At 33.2% G+C, this 14,072-nt stretch overlaps 1 protein-coding gene across 5 annotated transcripts in view; it reads right to left on the bottom strand.

Annotated features, from left to right (window-relative positions):
- The window catches only part of GKAP1 (G kinase anchoring protein 1), a 64,183-nt gene that overhangs the window by 28,254 nt on the left and 21,857 nt on the right, over positions 1-14,072 (bottom strand). The gene's annotated exons all lie outside the window — the stretch shown is intronic.

Raw genomic sequence — 14,072 nt, 5'->3', positions numbered from 1 at the left:
AATCAGAATGGACAGGCAAAAACCATGAAAAAGAAAAACCAAAAGTGAAAATAGTTTACTTTAATTTTCATTCAGACTCCCTAAGTGCTTTCTCTGGACATGGATAGCATTTTCCATCATAAGTCTGAGAACTGTTTTGGATCACTATATTACTGATTAGAACTATCACAGGTGATCACCATCATAGAGTCAGTCCTCGGGAATGATATAGTAAAAATCCCAAATTCTTTACAAAAAACTCCCGGTCACCTGACTTTGAAAATGATGTAATCACTTTAGGAATGTAGCTCCTGGGAGTGATATGGCATAATCCTGGAGAATGTGTGAAAGAAAGGGAATTGGGCCTGTTATCTTTATTCTATTAAGTTGTCCATCAAGGATTTTGGTTTGTCACCCAAAAATCTGGACTGTTATCTTGCACCTGAACCCAAATAATGAGCACTTCTTAGTTTCAAGGATCCTGCAATGGAGGGATTTTCTCTCCTCCTGAGCAGGCACACTAGATGATATATGCAAGTTCATTTCCTCCTGAGATCCTCCCTAATTCTCTAGATCCCGGCTCTTGCTTCTCTCCCCCTTATCCCTGACTTTAAAGTAGTGCCTCTTTACTCTCAGACTGTTTTTGGTTAGCCTGTGTGCCTTTCACAAAATAAGGCTCTCTTTTTGGTTATGAGAACTCACTTTTACTGAATTTTTCACATTCCAAACTGCTCTAATAACCTAGTCCTTTATCAATTCCATAATACTCCCATTACCATGCACAATGTTCTCCTCATTCTGCTTACTTCACTTTTAGCATCAGTTCATGAAATCTTTCCATGTTTTTCTTACATCTGCCTGCTCAACATCTTATTCCAGTACATTTATATCACACAACTTGTTCAGCCCTTCCCTAAATGATGGGCATCCCATCAATTTCCAATTCCTTGCCACCACAAAAAGAGCTGCTACAAATATTTTTGCATATGTGAGTCCTTTTCCCTTTTTAATGATTTCTCTGGGATGCAGACCTAGTAGTGATATTGATCAATCAACGATTAGGAAGAGTTTTATAAAGGCATAAAAATTTTTAAGGAATAAGTTTTATATAAATGATTCTCTCAAATTTCTACACTTCCTTAGTACTATCTTAACTTTTAAACATTCTTTCATTCTCTTTACTAAAACTAAGTATAGTAAATCTAGTTCTTCTGAATAGTTGTGTAGTCTTGGGCAATCTCTGGGTTTTTTTATTCCTAAAATGAGAAGCTTGGACTAAATGATTTCTAACACCTCCTTGCAGCTCTAACACCCATATTTAATTTCCTTGCCAGAATGTTGCTAAACAACATATTTCTGCAGTTCATTAAGGATTTCAAAGTAATTTTTTCATAACAATACTACAAAGTAGGTAATGTTCACCATCATTTAAAAACAGAAACTTAGATTCAGAGGGTTGAAATTACTTGACCAAAATCACATAGTTTATATAAATGTCAGGATCTGAATCTAGTTCTCCTGACTCCAAGCTTAGTTCTTTTACTACTCCATCATAGCTACTTCCTTTTCTAATGCTCATATAATGTAATTTTTAAGCCTTTTATGTCTATATTTCTAAGAGGTTTTATTAACTATTCTCCCTGAACCAATATCAGAATTTGTAATTAGTGTTTGGTTTTCTTTTAGTGGTATTTCTTTTTCTATTTATATTATTATAGTCATTGTATGTATTTGAATTTTGTTTATATTTTCTTGTTATCAGTCACAGAGAACTTTCCTTGTTTCTATAAAATTCTTATTCATGGCTTCATACTATGAATAGTCCATTACTCTTATACCAGTTTGTTCAGTCTGTCTCTTATTTGTTTTGTGGTTCGATTTATCTAATTCTGAGAGTACAAGGTTGAGATCTCCCACTATTATAGTTTTGCTGTCTATTTCTTCTTGCAACTCTCAAATTCTTCTTTAGGAAGTTAGATGCTACACCATTTGGTGCATATATGTTTACCTTTAGCAAGATAAAATTTCCTTCCTTATCTCTTATAATTAGATCAGTTTTTGCTTTTGCTTGATCTCAGTCTGTCTCAAAATTAATGGGCACTGTTTCAATTCTGTTACCACAAAAGTGTTATGAATATTGTGGCACACTGGATCTTTCTTTCCATCTTTGAAAAACATGGGATAACATGCTCACTAGTGAGCAAATTGCTAGGTGAAAGGTTGTAAGAACTCTGTGACTTTTGAGTATTTCCAAACTTTCCCCCAAAATAATCAGGCCAATTTTAGCTCTAGCAGTATATTAATATATATTCCTATAGCCTTTCCAACACTGTTTCTAGTTCTTTCCAATCATACCTATTTGCTGATTGTGTAAAGTTAAACCTGGTGATTGTTTTAACATCTATTTTATATCAGTAGAGATTTGGAAGAAATTAATGACCTTTCATAAGGTCATTAACAATTTATAACACTTCCTTTTGAAAACTGTTCAAATCCTTTGACTACTTATTTATTGGGAAATGGCTCAATCTTCTATATTGGAACCAATATCCTGGATACCAGACTTATTAGTGATAATGCAAAAATTCAATCCCATTTCAGTTGATAAGTTTCTTTTATTTAATCTATATTGCGATTAATAATTTTTTTATACAACTGAAATTGTCTACTTTGTATTTTATACAAATTTTTAATCCTCTCAAATAATTACAAATTCTATCCAAAGCTATAGTTGTGAAAGGTACCTCCTTGAATTCTCTATTTAAAAAAAATAAAAATGGAACCATTATTTAGGTTATACATGCTTTTGGAGTTTATTATGATATTAGTCTAATATGTGGATCTAAACCTAATTTATATTAAATTGATTACCTATTTTCCCAACAGCTTATGTCAAAACAGGGATTTCTGGTTTTATATCCTACCCTCAATAATTTAATATTCTTGGGTTTATCCAACATTAATCTTCTACTTTTAATTTCTTCTGGTTGTGATTTATCCAGTCTGCTCCACTGAACTACTTTTCTATTATTAAACTAGTACCAAATGACTTTGATTACTGCTTCAAAATTACTTCTTTCTCATTCCTCATTATCAATGATAATTCATAGCATTTAACATTTCTGATGTATTTAAACAGCCTCTACTCATGCACTTAGATATGGGGAAAAATTCTTGAGGGAGGCATTATTTTTATAAATCTTTTGCTTACATTACATAGATTATATATGATAGAAGAGTGGTATTTATATAATTTGAAATTTCCTTAGGGAGCTTTGTATTTTATAACAGAATCTATTATGCAGTAATTCCAATCCAGTTATTTTATATAATGAGATACAATGAAATATAATTTTATAACTGCATTCTCAGTGCAATGTTCCCTCTGTGTTCAATGATTTATAAAATCTAATGCACTGTGAATTCAGGGACAAGAAGATACTATATTGATAAGGCTTCTAAGGGAATTTAAGTAGCTACTTTCTTAAATCTTTTGAACATGCCAATTCCTTCACAAATGCAAGCCAGTTTTAGTAATTCATACTCCAACATGAATCTTTCTGTTTAATTGGCAAACAATAATAGTGCAATCTTAAAAATGACAAAGATGAGATAAGTAATTGAATAACCTAAGTTATATATGGGAGAAAAATACATACATTAGGGGGTATTCATTTTGAGGGTATTCAAAGATCTGAAAGAGGGGAAGATAGCTACTTTCTCAACTCTAGAAAAAACTTTTAAAATATCTTGATCTTTTTTTTTAAATACTGCTATATTTTTCCAAATACATGCAAAGATAATTTTCAACATTCACCTTTGCAAAACCCTGCATTCCAAATTTCTCTCCCTCTCCTTCCCCTTTTCTCTCCCCAAGACAGCAAGCAAATCGTTATAGATTAATCCAATTCTTCTAAACATATTTCCATATTCGTCATCTACAAAATCTTTATGGCAAGTCTTCTATATCTATATTGAAAATATCCTTGTTGAAACTTGAACAAAGACATTTATAAATTATTTTTCCATAGCAGAAAATGTACTGAACTGAAATGTACAAAGACTACAAAATCCCATTGTGTCTGTTGCTTATTGATTTAAAAAAAAGGATTTGACACATTATAGCAAAATGCATCTTTAAAGTCTCTCAATAATCTCTCACACATGTTAAGATCATTAAGGATATCTTTATATAAACTATTACAAATAATTTTATTTGATCATCTGAGTGTAAATGATAACGTATGGCACAGAAAAGACATGTATTCTTATATAACAACTATGCAACTATGGCTAACCCAATTCATTTAATGTCTAGTCTGTGGTTGCTATTATTCTTCCTATAATATATAAAAATACATAATTTTTCAAATTTGTGCACTTCTCCTCTTTCCTTTGCAAATGTAAAGAATTTAATAGTTTGCTAGAAAATTCATACATGCACAGCCACATTTGTAATCAATTGCCTGTTGCTATCTTAAGACTTTGCCAGTATGTGAAATACTGAAGTGCCCTAAATTTTCACCTATTTATATCATCAGATATATGATTTAGTGTCTGGAGATTGGTACAGGAGATTTAAGAGTTACAATCAGAAATCCAGGCCACAGACTTCATACTCTTTATTTTGCCTTAAGACTTGTTATGAATTAATCATTACCAGTAAAAGGGGATGAATTCCTGGACTCTTGAAAAGTTTCTGAGTCTAGCCAAAGCCATGAGAATAAGAGGAGACAGGCTTTTACCTATCTCAAGGAAATGCTGTCAAACATATCAGATTAGGGACCTTTTCTGCATAAAAAGAGAATTCTAGTAAGCCACCGTTTGGTGCTTGCCATATTCATAGGCACTGAATTAAAAATTTAGGTCATTCCCAATTATAGCCTATAAAAAGGGGGCTTCTCATAAGGATCTTAGAATCTATAGTAATTCCCGCTTTCCTGAGGTTGTAAAGAAGATCCTTCTACAAATTTATGCATGGACTCTCTTTTGTTTTTGCCTAGTATGAATACTGATTTGCCACAAAATCATTCATTTGTAGCAGCACTTGATCCAATTTATATTGGAATTGAAATGGTAGAACTTGAGAAATTCTTGATTTTAAGAAAAAGATTTTTATCAAAAACAGTTTTAATTAGGCATTCCAAAAATGCTTGCTTAACTGTTGTGGTGAAAATTTAACAGGTAATACTTATCAAAGAGGAATTCACCCTAGACAGCAATGCTCTTCTTTATCAGGTAAACCCATCCAGATTATGATACAGAGGCAAATGAATAAGAACTACTATTGTTCAAAAGTATTTGGTCTAGCAATCTATATAAAAAAAAAATAAAGTGGATAAAGAATGTCAATTATCCAAACTATGAAATATCACTGGATGAACAAGCCTTGGCTTAGTCCATTGATATTCTTGTCTTTTCTTTTTCTCCCAGCTTAAGTACTACATTGATATTCATATAATGCTATTAAAGGCTACAAAAAGGCATTCAACATTATATAAATATCTTATGGAGGATTTTTAAATTGTCTTAGGCAAAAATAATTTTTCAAGATGTTATAGGTAAGGATAATAAAATATGACATGTTGGATGGGTTGTACCCTTTGAAGATTCACATCAATGAGGTCACAAATCCATTCAAATACTGAAATATGAATGGACTTATGATAAGCATTTGGGAAATGGTTTTATCAAACCAAATTTCACTTTGGAATTATAAATTGATTAATGTATGCATAATAAAACATGTTTTCCAGACCCTGCCTCAAAGAAACAGATATGTACTTTCCTGGGCACAGATAGGTTGAGTTTTCTTGAAAATGGGGAAAGAAAAGCAGGATATTCTGGGGTGACTCCATCAGTTAGGGAATCAAAATGATGTGGTTAGTGGCAGTGCAGAGAGTTGTAGGAATCCCTCTGGTCAAAGGTCCAACAAAAAAGAATTCAAGAGTCCAAAAAATCTGAATGGCAAAAGGGAAGTTTATTGTTGGCACTGAGAAGCCAGCTTTGCTAGGAGGACAGACGCCTCAGTGACAAGAAGTCCTTTCAGAGAAATAGAGGTTATTACTGAGAAGAGGTTGTCTTCACAGCAGGCAAGAGTCCTGCTAAGCAGCTGTGCCAAGAGGAGAGGTCCCTTGGCAAAGCATAATCCTACTTTGGACTGTTGCAGAGATTTGGAGTTCAAAATGGTCATTTTATTGGCAGGCTGGGATAGGACTTCTATTGACATTCCTTCCATGTTGTCACTGCTCCCAAGCCTAGATTTCCAGTTGAATGATACCACTCTAGTTGAAGCTACTGAGAATGGTCCTGCACTAATCTTAATGAAACCACTTAACTCACCTGAAGGTAGGGTCTCTGTCAGGAGAATTTCAAAGCTTATCCCCATGGCTCCCACCCAGTCAGGGGGATAATTTCAGGGTTCACCCCTGTCAAATTCAAGTCCTGCCTCAAACCTTGAATAGCCACATGACCCTGAGCAAGTCACTTAATATCTTTGTGCTTCAGTTTTCTTATCTGTGAAATAAGGTTGGATTTGATGGCCTCTAAAGTCTGTTTTGGTTCTAAATCTATGATCCTACAACTCAATGAAGATATTATCAGTTATCATCAGCAAGACATTTTAAGAATGATGCTGCCACAATGCAAAACAATTAAAAAAGAAACTTAAGACATTCATTATAATGACCAACACCTTGATCCAGAAGATGAGATAGAAAATGTTTCTTCTTCCTTTCTTTGCAGAGTGGGGAACTATCAATATCAAACACAAATCTCCCCTTTGACTTGGTCATTTTCTTTAGTTTATTTGTTTTTAATCAAATTCTTTCCCTCCCTCCTTTCCACTTTTCATTTTATTTTGTTATGAAAGGGAAGAAAAAAATGACAAATCAGGCAAGGAGGAAAGAAAAGCTATCATTTTTCTCCTAAATATCATTGCTATTGGCTCTAAAAAACCCTAAATTATTAATAGAGAATTGCAAATTAAAGCAACTTTGTGGGTCTATCTTATATTTATCAGACTAGAAAAAAATGACAAAAAATGGAGGGGTTATGGAAAAACAAAACACTTTTGTACTTGTGAAAATGAATCAATCCAGATAATATAGAAAGCAATTTGGCACTATGCCCAAAATTTTAACAAATTTTGCATTCTCTTTGACCCAGCTATACCACTATTAGGCTTATATCCCAAGGACATCAAAGGAAAATGAAAAGGATCTACATACACAAAAATGGAAACTAAAGGTTAGCATCAGAGTCAGATTTAGGGTAAAATATTGTAGTATGTGGATATAACAGGCAACAGGTATGAAGCATATAACAGGGTATTACTGAATTATAAGAAATGAGGGCCAATTTTAAAGGAAATGGAAAAAAACTTTATGAGCAGAGTGATCTGAGAATCAGGCAGACGATTCATACAATATTATAACATTACAGAGAAAAACAGCCTTGAAAGATGGTAGAACTTTGACCAACTAAAGGATAAACCATGAGCCCAAAAGAATGATGAAAGATGAAACATGCTACCTCTTTTCAAAAGAGAAATGAAAAACTCATAAAAAGATCCACATCTTCCAAAACTGCTAATGGGGGAATTAGTTTTTAAGATGAAATAAGATATTTGCTGAAGAAATTTTGAAAAAAAAATTTTAGGGGGGGGGGGGAAACTCCGTTTAATAGGAATACCCAGAGGAAAAGATTGACAAAAAAATTTGTGACATATACTACTTGAATGACCAATTCACTTAGTTTCTCAATACTTATAGCAAGAGAAGGTATCTGTCTTCACTGGTAGATGAACAGTTCCCTATTAGGGAAAGCATAGGTTCAAGTTCTGTCTCCTTATAGTAATGGAGATCAAAACCCCTACCCTCAACCTCATATTTCATAGCTAAGATATTTAGTATGTAATTTTCTGTTGTGAGTGTGTAATTGTGTAGCTGGGTAAATATATTTCTACATTCCATCAAAATATGAAGACCATACAGCATTGATTAAAAATAGAGGATTTTAAGAAAGGATTGGGGAAAAGAAAAGGCAGCTAAAATGATGACATTTGAGAACTGAATTTAGATTCCTGGATCATGAATTAAAAATACAAGAATGATGGGCTCTGATAAAGAGATGAAAGGAACCTGACATCTCTTAAAAACCATGCTTGTCTAGATTATAATCAACTGAAAGAGAAAGGAGAATACTGCATAGATCTGAGAAGTCTTATACAGTGGAGAGTGGTAGATACAGACAGATCAAGTAAATAATGGGAGACAAAAGCCAAGAACAAAATTAACAATAAAATCCATGGCTTCACATGTCTATATATGAATGTCCAAAGTACTGGCAAGGTGAACTAATGGTTAGAAATATTTACAGATATAAGAGACTGGAAGACAGAACTCCAAATTGGAATTTGGCTATTAAAAGTATATGTTCAAAAGAGAAAACAGATAAAAAAAAAAAACAATAGAGTAACCTTGCATAGTAATAATGTATGACTCATGAGGAAATAAAAGAACCTGAACATAGCAACATGGTAGAGAAAAATCAATAGATCAATAATTGTGAGGATCAAAAGAAAAACAAACAGAAGCACTATACTAGAAATCACCTAGAAAGCAAGAACGAGATGGGGAATTTGAGAAACAAATCATATATCTGGCATGGAAAGCTAACACTGCAAAAACATCAGGCTTCAGCTATACATTCTTATTTTCTGCCAAAATAGATGATAGGATATATTTGTAAACTATCTTAACTATGATTTCATCCTTCAAAAGATTGCAAAATAAAGGGGTAATTCTGAACAATAAAGTATCACTTGTTGCTTCAGCTGGCATTGATCAGAATCTTGGAAGCAAATGATTACTCTTATCATGGAATTTCTGATGAAAAGGAAAAATAGAGATAGAAAGGGAGGAAAAAAGCCAGGCATGATGTGATATGCACCCTTCACTATAGGGGAATCAATTCTGGAAGGTTTAAAGAGAAGATCCCATAGGCTAATTAATCTATCACAGTTCAGGAAGATGGCTTGGGAGATAAGGAAAACTCTCAAGAATGAAATTCTCAACACACAAGAACAATCAAGAAAAATCAATGCACAGAAAATTCCCTGACAAACTCATATCTGAAAGAGATATTTTTGAAAGGCATTTAACTTAGGATGAATAGCATGTTCCTTTAAGAATAGTGTCAGGAGTCCAATGAACTAAGTCCAGCAATGAATGGTGACGACAACAAAGAGTTTTTATAAAGCTGATTTGAGGAGGGGAAAAAGAAACAAAGGACTGTAGCTTGGAATAGATAGGGTAAAGTTAAAATAAATAACAATTAAGGAGAATCTAAAATATTCAACTCCTATTTTGCTTCAGTTCTTTATAATGCTAAAAATCATTACAAACTGGGAAGCTTTAACTGTAAGTACAAAGTACTATAACTGCTCTCCTCTCAAATATATATACCAAAATTTTAATTTCCAAATGGGTACTAATTCACAAGTATGACTAACTTGAAACATTTTAGGAAATGAAGGGGGCAGAGGAAAGAAAAGAATTGAACAATTTTGACAGGTTTCAGTTTTCTTTAGAATATCCTTAATGAAGTAAAATTTCATTCTTTAAGGATGGCTTTCATTTAAAAAAAAATCAAATTCAAGCATATAATTGATTAATACAGTGCCTAACAACTTTTTTTAACGACTAAAATTTTTGAAGCCTAATTATTTTAATCTAGTTGATGTCCTAATGATCATAATTCCAAAGGAGAGCATTGAAAAAAATTTTTTAACTAATTGATAATCATTATGTGGCCTGAAACCCAATATTCCCTGGCCTCAAATATCCGGGCCCTGGTTTACACAGATTAAGTTTGATGCTTTAGACTGACTTTCTCCTGCCTTCCCGCCCAAATGAAAAAGATCATGGTCTCTCTTTGGCTGAATATAGCCAAATGATTAGCTGGGACAAAAAAATCTTTGCAGCAAGTTTCTCTAACAAAAGTTTCATTCCCAAAATAAAGCAACTGATGCAATTATAAGAATAAGAGCTATTCTTGGTAAATAGACAAAAGATATAAGAGGCAGCTAGGTGCTCAATGGTTAAGATTCTGGGCCTGTAGTCAGGAAGGCTTATCTTCTGAAGTTCATATCTAGTCTCAGACACTTCCTAGCTGTGTGACCCAGGGCAAGACACTCCATCTTGTTTACCTCTGATTACTCACATCTATAAAATGAACTGCAGAAGAAAATGGCAAATCACTTCAGGACTTTTACTAAGAAAACCCCAAATGGGGTCACAAAGAATTAGGTATGATTGAAAAATGACCAGACAAGATACCAAAGATATAAACAAGTAGTTCTCAAAGAAAAAAAAATCCAAACTATGAGTAGCCTCATAAAAAATGCTGTGAATCACTAAAAAAATAAATGAAAATTAAAGCATCTCTTAGGTAAATAAGTATCAACTGGGGAATGGCTGGGCAAATTACGGTAAATGAATTAATTTGGAAAACTATTATGCCACATAAAGTGATGAAAAGAGAGTTGTTTCAAAAAAATCTGAAAATATTTGAATAAATTCATACAAAGGAAGAACAATTCATACAATATTTGTAAAGACAAGAAATTTTCTAAGAACTCTGATAGACACCATGAAGGATCATGATTCTATAGTACCAAAAGATGACAAATGTTACCCCTCCCCACTTCTGACAGAGAGGTGATGGATTCAATATGCAGAATGAGACATAAGTGTTTAGTCATGTCCAATGTGGAAATCTATTTGGCTTGGCTATGAATATTTGGTATTGTTTTTTCTTTTCTTTTTGAGGAAAAGTAAAAGGGAGAATTTACTATTGAAGGGAGAATTTTATAATTGTTCACTGAAAAAAATAAATTCAATTAAAAATATATTTGGTTCATCTAGGGGAGGGGGTGGAGGAAAGGAGGGAAGGGAAAAGATGGAACAGAAGTGAGTACAAGGGACAATGCTGTAAAAAATTATCCATGCATATGTTCTGTCAATAAAAAGCTATTTTATATACATATATATATATATATCTTTGGTTTAAAGCTCCCATAGCAGTTGGTCCAGAAAAATCTAGTATATTCCTAATACTGTCATATGTGTAAATTTCCCCAAATATGGGTAAAAAGGGATCCTCAACTCCCCTACAATCAAGGAACAATGCTTATGATAAAAACAATTCAGATACATACATACACACACACACACACACGCAAAAAGTACTCAAATACCGCATCAATTTTTCTAAGAAAAGAACTCACATTGGGTTGCTATGAAATAAATAACACTTTGACATCTTAATCCCCTTTTCTATCTATGGAATTTTACTACCAATACTAATACTATTCTATTGTTGATTTCCCCCAGAAAGTAAATATACTTTGGGAGCTACTGAACAAACAATCCCCTTTCCATAAGAACTTCACTGTCTGCATAACTCACTAGCCTTGTTCTCTAAAGAGGAAGGTGAAAAAAGCTGTATGTAGATGATCCTCTTCTTTTTCCATTCAGCATACTGCATGAGGAAATCCCCCTCTCTTGAGAATAGGGATTCATAATCGTTTTTGTGTCATGAACTCCTCCTTTGCAGTTTCATAAAACTTATAGATCTCACCTCCTCTTCACCAATTAATATTTTTAAGTAAAATAAAATACAAAAACACAAAGCATTGCAAAGGAAATAAATTATATGAAATGCAGTTATCAAAATCTTAAGACTGTAAGCTCATTGAGGACAAGGTTATCTTTTTATTAATTGTATCCCTACATATTTAGCAGAGTGCATGGCACATTGTAGGTGCTTAATAACTTTATTGGAAAATATAAAAAATAAGTTTACGGATGTCAGGTCAAAACTCCATGTTTCTAGAAAGTTCAAGCTCTTGAACTTGGCAACTACATCCCAAAACTTCCAGCTATCCTGGAAATCTCTGTACTCTGTCTAAAAAGCTAGATTTTAGGGTAATGTTCTGTAGGCAATGTAAAATTATCCTGTCCTCCACAGGAATTGGGACTCCCAAACACTATCAGTAGAAACTACCTGTAACCGTAATCTCAAGCTGTGTTCAAGTATGTCTTTCTCTATCTTGTGTTTCTACAACTAGTAGTTATCAAATTGCTCCTGGCAGATAGTAAACTCCATCTATAGAGGCAGATTATTTTGAGCACCACTCCTACCCTAATGTAGATCTACTCTGTGGCTCATCTGTCTTGTGAATAGGGGAAATCTAAGCAAGCAAGCAAGAGAGAGCACAAAGAGCCTAGATTCTCTTATAAGAGTTCACTCTTTTGAGATCCAGCCCACCAATCACCTTGAGGTACCTGTGTCTTTAGAAGTAAAGTGCAAGTAGGCATACTAAATACTAAATAGTGTACTCCAAAGCCTTGTACCCTTTTAATTTCATTAAACTGAATGAAGAACCAATAAAAAAGAATAACATTTCTTAAATATCAATTGAACACTTAGAACAGTACATATCTTCACAAAATAAATTTGAAGAACAACATTTGGGTGAATATATAAATTCTGAAATTTTTCAAGTAATTCTATATGAAACTTTCTTTTTTGCAGTGGTATTTTAATGATATTAGATAATTTTAAACATCTAACTTCTACAGAAAATTCTCCCACACTGCCTACAATATTGAAGGATTGAAGTTATTTAAAACAGTTGGCTCATAATATAAGTTTAAAAGCACATATGTTTGACTAGTCAGTGTAATGCATTTATGTGTATACTGCATTGCAACTTAACTTAGTAGAAATCAGTTCTTGATTCACAGAGCACTGAGAGCACACTATGTGCTTGGATTTGCTCTCTATATCCTCCTAGGTAAATTGATATAATTGGTCTCAAATCAAATTTGAAAGAATTTTTTTTTTGATGAGTTACCAAACTACTGGTATGCTCTAGAGGTATACTGCATCTTAGGCACTACTGGATATACGAATATAAAGTATGGTTGATAAATAAAAAGAACCTCAATTTTTAATGCAACCTTATGGTTTTATTATGGATTTCATGGCATAAGAATTATGATTAGAATTTGGCAAGGGAAGATCATACTTTCAATAGAAATAAATCTGACATAAAGGGAGTTGAATAGGCACTATATATCAAAAAGATGCACATGCCTATACATAAATCCACTTGAGGGGAGAAACATATTACAGGACAATTATTTTACACATAGAGAATGTCCCTCAATGTGGAAAATATTGATCCTTTCCTAAAAAGGGAAAAAAAAAAAAGGAAATTTAAAACAGGATGTTTGAACATTTCTATCTTTACTGGCTCCTTCTATTCCCCAAATTATAAGTACTCACTAAAGCTCTCTTCTTTACCACCTTTTTTTTTTTTTTTTTTTTTAACCTCCCTCTATATTTTCTCCCTTGGTAATTTCTCTTTCTCCCTTTCTTTAGTCTTTCCTTTCTACAATCAATCTAGTGCTTTCAAAGTCATCTTACACATAACTATTCTAATCAAAACTTTAAAAAACTTTAATGGGCTTCCATTATTATTTAAAGCAGAAACTCCTCAATCTGGAATGCAAGATCTTCTAGCACGTGGCTTCTTCATACTTTGCCACCCTTTTCCCATGCTAGTTCGCTTCTACACATTACATTCTAGGAAAATACTACTTTCCATTCCCAGATCTCGTCTTTCCTTCTCGGTGCCTTTAGATGCAAGTTAGATGCGTTTTCCTACATGCTAAGATTCATCTGCTCTCCATTTCTTCATGGTGAAAGCAGAGTTCAGGTAACATTCTCTCCATGAAATGCCTTCTCTTAATCTTCTATGGAGAAAAAACAATCAACCCTCCCCACCAAATCTCTTATGTTGCTCTAAGATTTTCAATAGCATTTATCCACAATGGGCTTATACTGTAAAGGGAAAGATAAGACATAAATAAGCACATAAATTAAACTATAAGGAATTATATTAAGAACTTGAGATTTTTAACATGGAAAAGAGAAAATCAGGAGGGGGAAGGAGAAAGTTCATTATAGGTTCCTTCAAACATTTACTGTTGTATCATATGGAAGAGGGATTAGATTAATCT

Source organism: Antechinus flavipes, chromosome 1, assembly GCF_016432865.1.
Source record: "Antechinus flavipes isolate AdamAnt ecotype Samford, QLD, Australia chromosome 1, AdamAnt_v2, whole genome shotgun sequence".
Lineage (NCBI taxonomy): Eukaryota > Metazoa > Chordata > Mammalia > Dasyuromorphia > Dasyuridae > Antechinus > Antechinus flavipes.
This window is presented reverse-complemented; position numbering and strand designations above follow the sequence as displayed.